The sequence below is a fragment of the Nothobranchius furzeri genome, chromosome 10 (assembly GCF_043380555.1).
Source record: "Nothobranchius furzeri strain GRZ-AD chromosome 10, NfurGRZ-RIMD1, whole genome shotgun sequence".
Lineage (NCBI taxonomy): Eukaryota > Metazoa > Chordata > Actinopteri > Cyprinodontiformes > Nothobranchiidae > Nothobranchius > Nothobranchius furzeri.
Genome location: NC_091750.1, coordinates 57,939,476 through 57,957,587, shown reverse-complemented (window position 1 = coordinate 57,957,587; position 18,112 = coordinate 57,939,476). Strand labels below are relative to the sequence as shown.

The window sequence follows — 18,112 nt, the reverse complement described above, 5'->3', positions numbered from 1 at the left end:
ACAGGACTGTGGTCAGAAAACACAGCATCACAAATCTCTATGTTAAAACTAGGGAAGCCATGAGATAAAACAAGATCAAGTGTGTGTCCACGTTCATGTGTGGGACCTGCCACACATTGCACCAGATTAAACGAATCAATAAGGTTTAAAAAGCCCCTCGCCATGGGCATATCAGGGCAACACACGTGAATATTAAAATCCCCAACAATAAGAATACGATCATATTTTGGCATGAATTCAGCCAAAAAATCAGCAAAATCATCCAAAAAGTCCTTATTGTATTTAGGAGGCCGATAAACCACCGCACACAACACTGTGTGAGAGCAGCCCAGCTCAAACACAGACAGTTCAAAGCTGGTAAGCGACGGGGTTGGTAGCTGTTTACATCTAAAATGACTTTTAAAAATAGTGGCTATTCCTCCTCCTCGGCCCAACAAACGCGGGGCATTAAAATAGCAGCAATCGCCAGGTAGAAGATCTGAGAAGATGCTGCACTCACCGGCGCTCAGCCACGTCTCGCAGACACAGAGAAAATCCAGTCCTCGGGATGTAAAAAAATCCTTCAAAATAAATGTTTTATTCGCTAGCGACCTAGCATTTACCAGGCCAAACCTGGCAGTAAGCGGCGGGTCCCCGTCGCTAGCCGCCATAGAAGCCCGACACAGAGGCCGCAGGTTTTGCGGATTCACACCACGCCGGCGGGGACGAGGAGAGCAGGGTTTTCGAGGCTGGGACGTCCCATCCAGGCCGAAGACAGGTACCAGCCAGGCACAGACAGGATCCAACGATCGCCGAGAGAAGCAGATGTTTGGCACCGCTCCTTGTTTTCTAAATAAGGGCTTGTGAGAATAGCCTAAAGAAGCTTTCATCTTCACCAGGAAGCCGGCCCGGCGACCCCGGCGACGGCACTTATGCCGGGGTGGTGGATCTGGAACACGGCACAGGTGAGCCGGGATCTCCGATATTAGCGGGGGCAGAGTTTTATGTCCAGCTTGGTTCCATTTTATCCAGCTTTTGACAGAAGGTCGGAGATCCAGTAGGGTTAGGCGATCATATACCAAGAGAGAGTTGGCATTTCCTACAATAGTCAATAAAATAAAAACAACCAAACAAAACACTGGTAGTGACAGACGGCAAGCCATGCACACCGGCGCCATCTTACCACGCTGTGGAATGACTATCAATCACTTCCTGTTTGTGCATCACCGTCTTAATAACCCTCTTATGACCATAATTACAACAGGGCTGCCTGGTATTTTTTAATCTCATGGCTGTAAAATTGTAATAAAAAGTGCAAAGTGTGTGTAACTCACACCTTTTTTCAGAACAATTCCAAATCTCCTACCCAGACCATCCAGGTGTTTCACACCCTAATCTTATGAAATTATTAACTTGGACTGGCAGCAATGTACGGAGATTAATGCAGAGAATGGCAAGAACTGGTTTACTTGCGAGTTTTGCTGCGTGCCCGTACACACCGGGAGAATCTCAGCTGAGGAGCGGCTTCTCTGCCGTGCTCCTCGGTGGACTTGCAAGATCGCAAAATTCTTTGAGACTTTAAAAGTCACTGTTTGTGCCATCCATCACTAAACCAAAAGCAAGGAAACCATGTTTGATATCGTTGATGTGATATATAATGTTGTTTCTCCCCACTGCCAGGATTTAAGCCATAAAAATGCAATGCTGCACTTCTGAAACGATGCTGTTAAGTCATGTTTTGACATAATCTACATAGATTTGATATCACATTGCTGCAATAGTCTTATTTTGTAAATTACCAGAGATTTTATACAGAAACCGTATGTGATTTCCTGTCCAGCCCTATAATAACTGCAGAAATGGACGTGTCCCAGAAGCAGCTCGCAGCACAAATAGAACCTTATCCTGTCTTTAGCTGTGTGGCGAGTTGCTTCTGGAATGCGCCTAAAAATTTCCGCATCGTGGCTGGTTTGCATCACCCCCATAAACTCTAATGGATTCTATTTGAAGCTGTGACGTTCTGATGCCGTTCTGCACCGCTGATACTTCCAGTGTGAAGTAAGATTTACTAATAAAAAGTCTTGAGGCAAAAACATTGATCTTATTTGAAACATTATCTGACTTATTGCTGCATGGTGGCGCAGATGGTAGCGATGCTGCTTAACAGGATACGGTTGCAGGTAAAGCCTCTCTGCCCAGAGTTAGCATTTTCTCACTATTTATCTGTGAGTTTCCGAGTTTTTTCCGAGTACTGTGGTTAAGTACCACAGTCCAAAAACATGCATGTCAGGTTAACTGGAGGCTCTAAATTCTCCCAAGAATTTAATGGTTGAATGAGTGTTTGTTTTTTAGGTATAAGTTTCATTGAATCAGTGCAATTCTGAAAATTAGAGTGGTCAGTTTAAACATTTTCCAAAGAATCCTTTAAAGGGACTTTACGGAGTTTTGAATTTTGCTCGCGATTGCCCCTCAGGCCAAAAGCGTAACGGCAGCTTCAATAGTAGGCTCGTGCACGTGGCGCGCATGCTGTACGTGCACACTCCTTAACGAAAATAACAGCTGAGACAGTCCTGTGTGTGTGTGTGGCCCGGAGGACAGAGGACAGGAGAACACGCAGCTAATTAATTAAATAAATTGGTCCTTTCTCTTCAGCACAGCCGACAAAGGTTTATGATGGGTCAGTCTTCCTGCATGCTCAGATCATGCCCTTCCCTTGCTTGAAAAATTGGTCCAAAATGAAAGTTGAACCCACATCTTTTTTATCTGTGAATTCAATGGCGTTCAGCGAGTCTCAAATAAAAAATTTGGGCATCTTACTGTAAAAAAAATATACCATTAATGTAAAAAATAAACACTAAATAAATTTTGTTCACATCTAGATTCAACCCCAGATCTCCCACATGGAAGTCCTTCATCTTACTAAGTGAGCTAAAGCAGCCCACAAGATCATCTGTATCTGTAATATTTATATCCTTAATGACAGCTGAAACAACGTTCAAAGAACGGTTCGGAGCGAAAATGGCTATTTTGTTGCTAATTTGCAGGAAATATCTAGAAGAAAAGTAGCTAAGGGTCCTCAGAAATGTAGCTAGGTTCATCACTAGGCGTTAGGAACAGCGACAAAGTCGCTGAGGTGGCACTACCTCACTCTCTGCTGCTAAAGCTACCGATAGCAAATGCTACGGGCTATGCTTGAGCGTGAACGCGCATGAAGCAGCCTTTTTCTGTGATTTTACAGAAAAATAGGCAATCACAGTAAAAATGCCAGGGCTCATTCTACAGGACCAGGGCATTGCAGGAGAATGTATGAAGAAGAAATTAATTATTTCTATACATGTTTTGGCTGTCAAACTTCCATAATGCCCCTTTGATGAAAGTCTGTAAGTCTCAGACACAAATTCCAGCTAAAGGACTGGCGAAGTTTCATACTAATATAACTGAGTTTTATTTCTTGTAACATAATCTCTGCTGGCTGCGTATTTCTCAGGAGATGCACAAGTCAAATGCAGGAAGGATTGTTCTGTTTCAACAAATATGCAAACTGATAATTAAAAGTTTGGTTTTAAATTATGGTTTCCAGCATAAAAACACAACATTGTTAGAGTTAATATTAGTTTTCATGGATGAATGTGTACATGGAAAAATATTGTGTACTATATCAACCGTCACCTGAACTTTGCATAATAATTTCTAATCAATAATAATCAGAGTTTGGGATACACCCTTGCCTGAAAAATACAAAAATTGCAGCCAGAACAAGAAACTGGATGTTATAAAAAAAATAGTTTTGTGCTCAGAGGGAATGCTGAGTCTCTCAGGTTCCTCCTTTTCATCAGTTACTCTGATGGCTTATCAGCATCAATCAATTCATTTAAAGTAAACCTGATTTGAAAAGGGCAGAACGTTGAAAAATGAGGGCAAAGATAGACAAGATGAATAATGAGGAGAGGGTACAGAGTAAGAGAGCAATAGCAGAACAAATCTAATACAGTTCCAAACATCACACAATGAAAAAAGTGGAATACTTCTTCACTGCATTTTTTAATCTTGATTAGCTTGAATGTCTTTGGCTCTGGCCAGAAGGACAACACGTCTCTTCTTTCTCCCCGTTGTATTCTCATTAGCAGCTGAAGTAGACCAAACTTCTGTTCATCACTGTGGAAAAAAAAGCAAAGGCACATAGGAAAAGTTAAGTTTATCAAGGGTACAAAACAAAACACTTTAGGAAGCCAGTTTTTGCTGCTCCAGCCAATGAGAGCAGCACTAGGCTGAAACTGAAGGGATTTCAGTGTGTATGCAGACCTCATCATGCTTGTTCTTTTAGATCAATATGCACACGAACATTGAAATCATTTAGTTTCACATGTGTCATCTAACAGTAATGCAAACATTAATGCTAGTGATTTTATTCATAGAAACATCATCAAAACATTCTTTGTTTAAATCTGGCTTTGGAACTTCTAGAAGATTCTAGTTTGTTGACCAGGGGGTTTGGGTTGGATCATAAGAAACAAAAAAATGATATAATCCTCTGGTGAAAAACAACAAGGGCCTTGTCAAAGCAGCATCAGCCTCGTCCTTGCCCTTTCCCTTGACTTTGCCCTTTTAGAATTTTGCTTTGTGTCATCAATAAGGGGGCGTGGCCACAGGTGCTCATGTGATATATCCAAGCTGATGCTACCAAACCTTCAGTTCTCAGTGACACACTGTCAGAGACAGTCGTGTTTGATCGTTGTTCGATAGTTTTTCAACTTATTGTCTATGTCTTATGGGAAATCATTTAGGAGGTTTCCTCCTGTTAAAGGGGAGTTTTTCTCTCCACTGTCGCTACACGCTTGCTTAGTATAAGGATTGCTGCAAAGTCACTGACTCAGCTAGTCAGTGACTTGCAGCAATCAGCTGGGTTTCCTTACGTAGAAACAGTCAACTCATTGGAATAATGAACTCAATCATTTGTTTAATAATTTGGTTCAATTGGAGTGTTTGCATTTTAAAATGCCTTGAAAGCATTTGTTTTACAATTTGGTAATATATATTTAAACTTTTTTGAAGTCTTTTGCTTATTATTTCACAATGGTAAATTGAATCGCTTCGAAATGTAATAGCATACCTCCCACAGCCGAGCCGCTCATTTTTTTGTATAATTTGTGGGGGGTGTACGCTGTCGTTCGAGCCGCTTTAATGTCCGCAGAAGAATAATAATAAAGGCGATTAATGTCAGTTCATTTACTAAAATCTCCCCAGTGCATAACAAAAACGACCCTGCTAGCTGGCACAGCAGGTCCCTTAATAAAGAATAAAAAGATGTACAGTGAATAAAAAGTGTATCTTTAAAAGGATTTTTAAAACTGTGTGATGAACATTAGCAGCACTTATCAAATTTACATGTAGTTTGAAGCATCAAGCTTCAAGTGATCAACCAAAAATCATGATTTTCAGGAAATGTTGGGGTGATCACCCAAATATCATAATATACCACACTCCCTGCACCCGCCCCTCAATCTACTGTCCACTCCTTGTTCACTTCCCTTTATGATTCCTTATGCTGCCTCACTGCCACCTAGGATTGACTGATTAGTGTTTGTTGTTGGTCTCAAGGACAACCTGCTGGTTTCATTATCACTTGTCCCTTACCAAAAAGAAGTACACTGAAGTATACTTGAAGTATACTAAAAATGAATACAGTATACTTCCAAGTTTACTTTCAATGTACTTATCAGAAGTATAGTTATCCGAGTACATTTTTTAAATACTACTAAGTATACTTTAATACATACTTACATTAAAGTTTACTTACATTTAGACTATACTTGTACTTGACTCTATCAGAAGTATATTTCACCAAGTAATGTATAAGTATACTTAATATATATATATATACTTATATAATATAATAAATATCTAAGTATATATATATATATATATATATATATACTTATATATATAATATATAAGTATATATATATATATATATATATATATATATATATATATATATATATATATATATATACTTATATATTATATATATAAGTATATATATATATATACTTATATTATATATAAGTATGTATATATATATATATATATATTTGGAACTTTTTATTTTTGAATTAGAACAACAACATTTACATGGAGATGCATTTGAGTTTCTTCTTCCCTTCTCCAGGGCAGTGTTTCCCTGAACAAAGTTTGAATTTCCTTGTGGCCATAAGATCTATCCAACTTAACCAAATCACCAATCAGTACATATAGTTCTGACAAGCTTTCTCTGTATTCATCTTATCTGCTCTCTACTACATTCCACATTTTACTTTGATCTAGCTAAATAACTCACCCAAAAGACAAAAATACATAAATAAATAAAAAATAAAAATTAATAATAATAATTTTCACATGAGAGTACTATCTTTCTAACATTTGTTTTATTGGTTCCCAAATTTTTTCTAATTTCCCTAGTCCCAGTCATAGTCTTGCATTAATTTGTTCCATTTTGTAGACCTGTCTAACTCTGTCTCTCCACTGTACCACCCTTGGGGGTTCTGTGTCCAGCCATAAAACTGTAATACAGTTCTTGGCAGTCATAAGCAGAATTCTGATTACATATGTCTCCATTATGTGTGTATGATTTTTGGTACAGCATTCCCAGTACAAACCATTTTAACTTAAATTGTAATTTCACCTTCAAGGTTCTTTCAATTTCTCCCTAACACCTTCCCAGAATGGTATGAATTTAGGGCAGTCCAAAAGTGTATGTGAAAAGTCTCCCACTAGCCCGCATTTTCTCCAACATAAATTTGAAACATTACTATTTAGACATGATAAGTGGAGTTTTAAAGCATGCATCTTCACCTTCCATTCAAATTCCCTCCAAGACGGACTATTAGTTAGTTTATGGCCTGCTTCAAGTGTTTCCTCCCATTCCTCATCTGTTATCATTATGTTCACTTCCAGTTCCCATTTTTCTTTAATATCCATATTCTTAACAATCAAATCCTGTTGTAAAGCTTTAAATATTTTGAAATCAGTCCTTTTTGACATGTCCTTTCTGTTTAACATAATCACTTCCTCCATATAAAGTTTATCCTTGCTTGAAACTTTGCCTTATTTTGAAATAACTACTCTGTCTGTCTGTCCTAAATAACATATTAAGCATGAAATTACGAATTATTGTGAAATTACACGCACAGGAAGTGCTTTTATTTTGTAGCATTTGCTCAGTCAGCTCTCGAAGGCGAAGCTTCTCAGCAGACAGAGAAGAAGAGCGAGTGTCGGAGGTGCATTAACCGTCGGAGGTCGTGCTTCTGTTCTGCATCTGCACTTGACAGTCACTGGTTCTGCACCACTGAGCTAAATGTAAGTAGCCACCATAAAAGTTGCTTAAATGTTGTAAATGTTTTTAAGACGGACATGGTGAGTAATGTTGGCCACGTAGCAAGCTAATATGCTAAGTCATTGCATGAGTTAGCTGTGTTATTAACTTTGTGTGCGACTAAAGTCCGTTTATTAAATTAAATGAGCAGCGCTATCTCATTATTAAAGGTTAGCATTACTTTAGATACTTTTTTATTAGACTTCTAGAGACTTATTCCCTCCATTTTTGTGCCCTCCATCGTAATTTTTTAAACGTGACGTTCTGAGAAAAAAATAAAAGCGGGAGCTCAGCGCCACCAAGTCAAACTTAAACGTCCACTTATTAAAAGTAAATGAGCAGTGGTCTCTTGTTCAGCGATGAAAAAATCAGTCTGTGTTGTAAACTATTTCCCCGTAGCACCCGTGCGATAGCTTTGCAAGCAGCCTGGTTTTTTAACCGTAGAAGAGGATTGTGACTGCAAGAGACGAAGCGGTGCTGTATCTCATGCTATGTTCCCTCCTTCCCTCCATTTTTGTCCCCTCCATAGTTTTTTTAAAAGGTGATGTTCTGAGGACAAAAAAAAAAAACGGTAAGTTCAGTTAGCTCGCGGGAGTTTGTCAGTTTTTGTGAAAAGTTTTATTTAATACACGCATAGACATACACATTTTGTTAATGTTTTTATCATCAAATTAAATAGTGCTCAGTTGCACATATCTTGAACCTGAAAATATATATCTCTCATATAAGCTCTTTCATATATTATTATAAGCTCTTTTATATGAACAAATATGTATCTCTCACTTATGCTCCTTATATATTATCATAAATACATTATTATATGCCTTTTCATGGAATCTTGTTATAATATCGAAAACCTCTCTGTGCCTTTCTGCTCAAGCTGAACAGCTGCATAAGGGAGTGAAAGCGTTCCTTCCTTCAGTTCCTCAATACAAGAACAACTGTCTTTGTTAGCAAAGGATGTTGCAGGATGTGTCCTGATCATCTCAAGGTTGCATGTCCTTGGGATGAATTGGTCTTTCATTAACAAGGCTATTAGCTGACGTGCGTCTGCAGGTGCAGATGGCAGAATTACGTGTGTGTATGGCAAACTACGTATGTAACATTCCTGTAATCTTCAATAAAAATCAGCCGTTTTCAGCAGAACGGGGAGAGTCTGTCCGAAGCATCTGGCAAGAGCAGGTCGCGGGACTTGCTGCAGAGACTCTCCCCCTCATGAGCGGCGAAACAGTGAATGGACTTCTGATCATTTGTCTCCACGTTCTGTCAACTTAAAAGGTGTTTAACTCCATCTACTCCGTACCCGTGCTTGGTCTAACGGAAGAGAGACCAACAAATTTGGCGTCACGAACAGGATTTTTTCTTTTTGAAGAAAAAGGAGTTTTTGGAGGATGATTCGACCTACTGACCCAGCGAACAGATCTTGGCACAGAACACCGCGGTGGAAAACAAGGTGAGCAGAGCCTATTATCTAAAATCTGCTCATTGGATTTATCCAAAGCCTTTGTGTCCAGAATCATAGTAGCTGAGGTCCTAAAATAATAGTTGGAGAAGAAAGTGGAGACAAGTGCGGGAGAATAAGAGATTTTTTTGTAATGGTTTAGTGGTGAAATGAAATGAGGATTTTTTGTAATGGTTTAATGAGTAAATGAGAAAAGGAAATAGTACAGATGAAGGGATGGTGACCCAGGGCTGAGGAGCCCTAAAGTTCCATTTCCAGGTCGTGGCTGACCACACTATTTGCTGACGAGCGGATAGAATATATAACGAGGTTATATAAAGCTTGGCTGGATCCATAGGTGTGGGAACCCTAAAAGTCCACAGGTCGAGGACCTGGTTTTTGTGTTAAGGGAAGGGGAGGCTAAAGAGAGCTCCCTGGATTTTTAAGGTCAAGGACCTTTTGCATGAGATGAGAAAAATGTTCTGAGGTAACTGTTTTTGCATAAGATGATAAATGTTTTGACTGCTTCTGTGTGAAGAGAGCAGTGCTTTTGGCTATTTCTGCGTGCTTTTGGCTGTTTTTGCATAAAATGAGCAATGTTTAAATATGACAAGCAGCCCAGTTGAAGCCACGAGAAATAAGGTTTTATTGAGAAAGTCAGCGGAAGAGGCGATGAAGAAAAAAGGGGTAGATGTTAACAGTAGAGGTAACTGGAGAAAGATTTGGGAAGTGAAGGCTGCAGAATCGAGAGAAAAAAGGCACAGCTGTAGACAAGCTTCACTGTGTGTGTAAGCTGAGTTCAGCCTGTGTGTGTGAGGCGCAGCAAGAGGCTGCTTACGGCTCTGGATTGAAAGTGCAGCACTAGGAGAGTGCAGAATGCAGAGCAGAGTTTTGGGAGCTCCATGTGTGTGTGTGTGAGTGTACAGCGCTGGGTGTGTGTGTGAAGGCCTGATGCGGTACCAGAAAATAAATAAATAAGATAAATAAGAGCTTTAAAAAGTTGCAACTCGTATATGTAAATTACACTGCAGTGCTAAAATTAATGTTTGGAGCTACGCAAAATTCAAATTCTGCAACCCTGTTCTGATCAGTCTTTGAACAGAACACCATAAGTTAATAAATAAAAGGTTTTTAAAGTAACATATGCATATGTATGTGTGTATGTATGTATATGTGTATACATATATATACATATGTAGTGTAGAAGCGTGATAATCATTTGTGTGTGGGGCAGCATGTGAGTGACCCCGATCTGGGGGTTAAGTGACCTGGAGATGAAAAAAGGGAAAAAACCACCAAGAAACGCAAGTAAGGATGTAAATGACAGCTTTATTTTAGAAATATAGTCATATAGCTGCTAAACAGTAAAATCAAAACAGATCTGCAGAAAATAAATATATAAACTATTCCTCAGAGCGCTCTCAAAAAAATTGCAATTGGATTTGCTCTAATGTTACATAAGGCCTGCTTAAAAGCATAGTAAGCATTAAATTCTGAAAATAACCAGTGCAGTGTTAAATAAATTCTGTGCTTAAAATATTATATATATATAGAGAGAGAATAAATAAGTGACGAACTGACTTACCTTAAAAAAATAATAATAATAATAAAAAGAGACTGTGACAAACAAAGAATGTCTCTGTGCCTTGTGAATGAGTGAATGTGTGTCTTCTTGCATGAGCTGCTTTCGCTGGATCTTCTGAATGACTCAGTTTTTAATAGAGGGAGCAGCTGCTTGAGAAACAGGGTGCGGTCCATGTTTTTACTAGACGGTTATTTAGTTCGAGAGACTGTGGAAACAATAGAAAAAGAATTTATCGTTAGTGTGAGGACAAGAAAATCCTTTAAAATACAAAAGTTGTATGGTCGTGGTTATAAAGGAAGTATTTTGTCTGATTATGGGCCGTGGAGTCAGCTGGACTCCCTCGCTCTCACAGTTTTTCTGTGTAACATGCAGTTTTAAGCAATTTGTGACTTTAGAAAGGATATTTTTCGGTGTTTTGGACGTACCTTAAGGCTTCTGGTTAGGGTATTCAGGAGATCCTTCCTCTCGGACAGATTTAGTGAGAATGACTGGAGTTTCAGCCTGGGGACCTGACTCCACCCACTTTTACACACAGGAGTCCCGCAGTCTAAAAATAGCACAGGGTACTGCGAAAAGCAGCTCTGAACCTCTCAGGATCATCTTTATGAAAACCATAAAATTAACAAATAATCAGTCAGGAAATAAAATATTTGTTAAATCTTGCTATAAAACAAAATCCAATAATTGTCTTACCTCAACTTTAAGAACCATTAACGTTAATGGCTGGATTTTGGGACGCTGAATAATGAAAAAACAGATAAACTAAGTATTATTTCCTGTAACCTGGCTAGAAACTGTACTAGGCTGTTTTGAGTAAAAAACTGGTAGTTATTTTCCCAAAATAAAATAGATAAATAAAAAATGAAAGGAGGGATCTTGCATTTGGGATAGATTGTGCCTAAAGTTTAAAACCTGTGTAGAACCGATTTGACGAGTCAGAAAAATTGTGCATAGGAAATAGTCTAGATTTACCTTTGAGTCAATAAAGTTGACTAAATATTAGAAACCTTCGTTGATTTTGATTTGTGAAAGAGAAAGTTCTGTCCTTTCAACTCAATCAACATATTTAAGGAAAACGTTTGCTGTGCATTGTGGAGGCATGAACTTTACTGGGTGGGCCTGTCACAACCAGCTGCAAAGAATGTTTGGCTCTGACTTCTATACAAAGAGAACCTGGAAGCCCTCACCAAAGAGAACCTGGAAGCCCTCACCAAAAGCTGTGACTCATAACATAAAGACGGGGAGCACTACAAGATGGACAAAGAGGCAGAAACTTATTTGCCCTGCTGCTGATGAAACAAAGTACAAAAGGGGGAGCATGTGTGCTAACATGTGAACTTTAATCAATGACGGTGGTCATCCTGGACTTACAAAGAAAGGCTCAAAAGAGACTGTTTCCTATGGTTACACCCAGTAAAAGAGTGCTTGCTGCAGTCAGGTAATGAACAAGGCTTTTTGGCAACAACCAGTTGAATTGATGAAATGTCAGAACTGTGGAAAATTTACTAAACTACTGTAGAACATAGTTAACTGAGAAAGTTAGCCTAAAAAAAGATAATAATAATATCAATAAATAAATAAATAATAGGATTAGTAACCTGGATTTCAGCCCAACTCACCATTGGACGTCAATATAATCTTTATTGTCCTAGGATTCTCAGCTGCAGCGGACATGCAGTAAAGCCTTATTTTCTTTTCAAAACGGAATACATCAGCGTCATCACTTATTTTCATTGGTTAAGGAAACGGTGTCTATTTATAAGTCTAGGAGAACGCTTTAGGCTTCAACAGTTCTCTCCTTCGAGCAAACATGCGCAAATTTCCGGATAGTTTATAGTAACGTTCCATCCCATTCCTTTCATTGCATAAAAATAAACATTAAATGAATAATTTGGCATCCAGCTGACTAAACGATTCATGGAACATCTCATCCGAGACAACAGTGTTGTTTCAGCTCCGTTGAGTTTCCCAACAGATCTAGCCAAACCTAGCTGATCCTATATTTTTCTATCAGCTGTAAGTTCTAACGTAGAAAATAATGTCACAAAAATAGTGAATAATTGTACCCCTCATTCGATAAAAATTATGTTCACATTTTTATCTTGTGAAATCTTTAACATAATATTTTTAAATGGCCGTTTTGACGACAATTGGCTAAAAAGTCTTTAAGATTATCATCACAGGATGGCATGATAAATAAGTAAATAACATAAATAAATAAATAGATAAAAATAAGAGAGAAAAAGCAAAATTAATTAAATGAAACGTAATAGTCATAAAACGTTAAATTGATCTAAAATCTGTCATTCAGTGCCACTGGAAAAAGGAAGAGGATAGGGGAGTATTTCTTAGCACAAATCACGTTATTGATTTAGCAATGCAGCTTAATTTCAGATGCTTTAAGGATGATACTAACTTGTGTTATAGATGGAGGAGTAGCACAGAAACACTTCTAGATGAGGAGATAAGGAAAAAAACTGCTGATTACCAATACTATGCACAAACAAACCTGTAACTGCAGTTTCGTTATTTATGAATTAACTTTAAGTAGTGAATTAATTCTTAGGATTTCTTGTGCGAGTAGTGTTCCTAAAAAAGAAAGAAAGAAAGAAAGAAAGAAGGTAAGAAAGACAGGTAGTTTAGGTAAGGGACAACCTGAAACTATTTGGTTGAATTGATAGTAAAAGTGGTTGTCCTAATTTTTAATTGGAGAGATCACACCGCAACATGAGTTTAGAACGGCAGTTATGGGAAGTTTTGTTGGATTAATTTGATTACACGCTTTAGGTCTTATTTTTTCTTTCCACTGATTTAGCGTTAGGTTAAGTATTTCACACTTTCGCTTCAGTCTGACATTTGCTTGGTGTGTGAGGGCACAGAGACGTGTATGGACCGTGTGTTTGACTGTGTTTGTCTTGTTTGTTTGTTTATTTATCTATATGGGCATGGCCGAGCCTTGAGAAACATCAACAAAGACATTGGACTATTCTGAGTAAATTAACCAATTCAAATTCAAATTCAGGATCCTGAAACAATTTGGCTATAACCTCTAATTGATGAAGGACATCTTAAGTATTCATTATACAAGGCTTCCTCTCCAGTGTTGCCGGAACTGTTATAAAACCCATGCATGGTTGTATATTTTAGTTTGATCATTTATACTCATTGAATTATTGTTGTTTGCTTTATGTTTTAATTTCTTTGCAATTTTTTCTCTGTGACACAGGTGGAGATGCTGGTGGCAAAATGGATCCCACACATTTCTTTCTCCCACACACATTCTTACTCTCTCCCTCTCTCTCTGTGTATGTGCATGTGTATGTGTTTGTGTGTCTGTGTGTCCATGTCGTGATGTCACTGTACCTTTAATTGCGCTTGCTGTTCGTAACTGTATGTGTCTGATGTTGAAGGTATCAGAGGCTAGGGTCAGTAAGAGCTAGGACATTTTTGTGCATAACCTCTAATCCCTAGGCGATCGGTCCGGGGAACTTCTGGTCCGGCCGGAGTGTGAATCTTCCTACCAACTATCTGCCGAGATCAAGGACTGCACAAGCCGAGAAAGCCTTCATTGGACCAAAACCACGCACACGAAGATACTTCGCCTTCGGTGCCAGGCGTCTGGGTCCTGCTAAAAGTCACCAAAAGGAAGTGGACGGAACCAAGGTGGACCGGGCCATACAGGATCACGGAGAGGACATCACACGCTGTCCGGCTGGACGGGAGGAGCCTAACCTGGAAGAGAAGCAGCCGACATCTGCCTGACCAGAAAAAGTACCCAAGGACCAGGACGAGAAGCAGCTGACATCTGCCTAACCAGAAAAAGGATCCAAAAACCAGGAAGAGAAGTAGCTGACTGCAGTAGCGTGCCAAGCTACCAATTCTGCGGGACGAGGTAGCATGCCAAGCTGCCACCACATCCTGCAGGACGAGAATCTTGACATCATCACCCCCTGCAGCTGCCTGGAGCCAGTGAAGGGACCTCAACAGGGGGAAGAAGTAACCACCCTATGAACATTCTACAAAGGTTCTATTTAACACCCTCATTTATTTTACAAGGGTAATATTTTACACCCTCCACCTGCTGACCCAATTATCCAGATGCCCTTGTTACTAGCCAATCCTAAAATCTATTTGGGAGGGGAACCCTCTGATGAAAGTGATGACTCTCATGATGAAGAAGATGTTATTAGAGTGTGAGAATATTGAGTGATTTCTGTAACAATCCCTTAAACTGTTTATTTCTATGAGTTTTTTGATTGTGTTGTTTTTATTTCTTTTGATCATTGATGTCCTAGGCATGCACACTCTATGCCAACAGGTGTTCGCCCCAAAATTGGATATGACAAATGGGGGGACATGGGGGAATTTTCCCTATAAACATATGATAATTAGGGTTTTTCGCCCTCATATGGAGTTGCATGCGATCCATACATGTTGTAACATGTTCAGTTGAAAGTATGATCATGTTTTTTGTATTAGTTTACTGCTAGAAAGATGAGTAAATGTAACCTGATTGATTGTTTGTATTTGTATTTTAAAACTTTGCTTATTGGATTCTTTTTGATGGAATTTGGTGTTATTGTTTTGATTTCTTATATCTTTATTGAACTCTTAAAAGAGTTCAAAAGGGGGATTGAAAATATATATCTCTCATATAAGCTCTTTCATATATTATTATAAGCTCTTTTATATGAACAAATATGTATCTCTCACTTATGCTCCTTATATATTATCATAAATACATTATTATATGCCTTTTCATGGAATCTTGTTATAATATCGAAAACCTCTCTGTGCCTTTCTGCTCAAGCTGAACAGCTGCATAAGGGAGTGAAAGCGTTCCTTCCTTCAGTTCCTCAATACAAGAACAACTGTCTTTGTTAGCAAAGGATGTTGCAGGATGTGTCCTGATCATCTCAAGGTTGCATGTCCTTGGGATGAATTGGTCTTTCATTAACAAGGCTATTAGCTGACGTGCGTCTGCAGGTGCAGATGGCAGAATTACGTGTGTGTATGGCAAACTACGTATGTAACATTCCTGTAATCTTCAATAAAAATCAGCCGTTTTCAGCAGAACGGGGAGAGTCTGTCCGAAGCATCTGGCAAGAGCAGGTCGCGGGACTTGCTGCAGAGACTCTCCCCCTCATGAGCGGCGAAACAGTGAATGGACTTCTGATCATTTGTCTCCACGTTCTGTCAACTTAAAAGGTGTTTAACTCCATCTACTCCGTACCCGTGCTTGGTCTAACGGAAGAGAGACCAACAAACCGCAGAACGCTGTTTCTATTAATTTCACAGTATTTTAGTGTTGTAATTTTGTCCTTACTGTACACTGTTACTCCAGATTCTTTTCTTCAAATGTTATGTTTTTAGCTTTGTGTGGATAAGTCAAATTACACTTGAATCTCCTCACACACACACACACACACACATATATATATAATTTAGATGATTTAGCTTCATATATAGTGGAGGACTGCCTAAATTTTGCAGACTAACACAGATCTACCTTGTGATTCACAATGTTTGTTTTCTCTACTGATTATGCTTCCTGGTGTAGATGTGCATTCCTATGAGCTGTCAGCCACACCGGGAAGCCTGTCTATGAATCTGCAGTCAGACTTCAATGATCCAACCCCACTCTCTGCACACAAGATTGATGGCATGCTGCTGTTGACCCCCAAGAGGTTCATACAAGTGAGACCACTGGTGAGTAATTCTCACAATCTGCATTTTTGATGGCGCATCCTAAATAACATGACTATATATGTATGTTTGTATATATGTATACAGATTAGGGCTGTCGCGGTTGAGGAATTCCCCCTGCGATGAGTCAGGGCAGCTCAATATTGCGGTATGCGATATTATTGCACCCCGTTTTTATTTATGTACTTAGCAAATTTGTTTGTTGATTACTAAACTCATGTCAATATTTCCTTTGAAACATTGTGCTTACATATTTAAAAAATGTTAGAAAAAATACATGGCCATTTTTCACAGGGCATGCTCAGTTGAAGTTTCCATCTCTGCGCGTTCAAGATGTAAGAAAAATAATACGAAAGAAATGCAACAATGAAAACTTCAAAAAGGCATCAACAACCAAGCAAGTGGATCCATAAAATGGACTGATTTTTTAAAGGCATTTTTAAAAAGTCTTTCAAAATGGACAGAATTAACGCGTCATGTTCAGAACAGTTTGCGTTCTCATCTTTGATTAATCCTGGTAAACAGGTCTGTTTTTGTTCTGTTCTAATTCTCTCTGTTTAATAAATTTAAACAACATGACTTAGCTATTTTATTTAATTTTTTTATCTCTGCATAAAGACGAAGTATCAGTAAATAGTGGAAATTAAATGTATTGGTAGTAAGCAAATAGCAGATGTTAAATGTTACTTGCAGTATGTGTTTATAGAAAAATAGAGATACTTAAATGTACTAAAAGAATATTACGTCAAGTTTACTGTAAAGTGTACTTTCAAAACTGTAAGTATACTCAATTATATAAGAAGTACACTACAAGTAAACATATATTATTACTTTAAGTATAATTTTAAGTATACATTCAAAGAGAAAAGTATACTCAATTATTTCAGAAGTACACTACAAGTAAACTTATAATGTTACTTAAAGTTTATTTTTAAGTATACTTTCAAGGGCAAAAGTTTACTCAATTTTATTAGAAGAAAACTTATACTGTTACTTTTAAGTATACTTTCAATGAGAAAAGTATACTCAACTATATCAGGAGTACACTACAAGTAAACTTATATTGTTACTTTTAAGTATACTTCCAAGGAGAAAAGTATACTCGATTATATCAGAAGTACACTACAAGTAAACTTATAAGTATACTTCCAAGGAGAAAAGTATACTCAATTATATCAGAAGTACACTTCAAGTAAACTTATAAGTATACTTTCAAGGAGAAAAGTATACTCAATTATATCTGAAGTACACTCCAAGTACACTTGTGAGGTTACTTTAAGTATACTTTCAAAGAGAAAAGTATACTCAATTATATCAGAAGTACACTACAAGTAAACTTATAAGTATACTTTCAAGAAGAAAAGTATACTCAACTATATCAGGAGTACACTACAAGTAAACTTATATTGTTACTTTTAAGTACACTTCCAAGGAGAAAAGTATACTCAATTATATCAGAAGTACACTACAAGTAAACTTATAAGTATACTTTCAAGGAGAAAATTATACTCAATTATATCTGAAGTACACGGTTACTTTAAGTATACTTTCAAAGAGAAAAGTATACTCAATTATATCAGAAGTACACTACAAATAAACTTAAATTATTACTTTGAAGTATACTTGCAGTATACTTCAAGTATACTTTTAGTGGCCCAATTTAGTCCCAAGGAGTATACTTCTAAGTAAACTTTAAGACCAAGTATGCAAATAAACTTCTGTACACTTAAGTATACTTGAAATTATATACTTAAAGTATACTTCTATTTCGTAAGGGGTAAGTCGCTTTGGACAAAAGCATCTGGTAAAAACATAAACTTCCCGTAGCTGAGCCAGTCGTTTTGATGTAACGTGGGCGGGGGTGCATGCTGCCGTTAGAACACACACATCAACATACACAAAATGAAGACACACATAATGAGCACATGCATATTGATATTGGGGTGACACGTGGTTATTAATAAATCATTGTTTAAACTTTTTATTCTTAATTACGCAAATTGAGACATACACACACTCAAAAGGAAAA

The 18,112-nt window shown here is 37.9% G+C and overlaps 2 long non-coding RNA genes across 2 annotated transcripts; one reads left to right on the top strand and one right to left on the bottom strand.

Annotated features, from left to right (window-relative positions):
• Window positions 1-10,101: 10,101 nt before the first annotated feature.
• LOC139072113 (uncharacterized) lies at window positions 10,102-10,942 on the bottom strand. Its single transcript, XR_011521721.1, has 2 exons — window positions 10,803-10,942; window positions 10,102-10,582 (listed from the first exon to the last, which is right to left on the bottom strand). It is a non-coding gene; the product is annotated as an uncharacterized lncRNA (long non-coding RNA).
• A 5,019-nt stretch (window positions 10,943-15,961) lies between these two features.
• Window positions 15,962-16,662, top strand: LOC139072112 (uncharacterized). The gene is made up of 2 exons (XR_011521720.1): window positions 15,962-16,086; window positions 16,378-16,662. It is a non-coding gene; the product is annotated as an uncharacterized lncRNA (long non-coding RNA).
• Window positions 16,663-18,112: the final 1,450 nt, after the last annotated feature.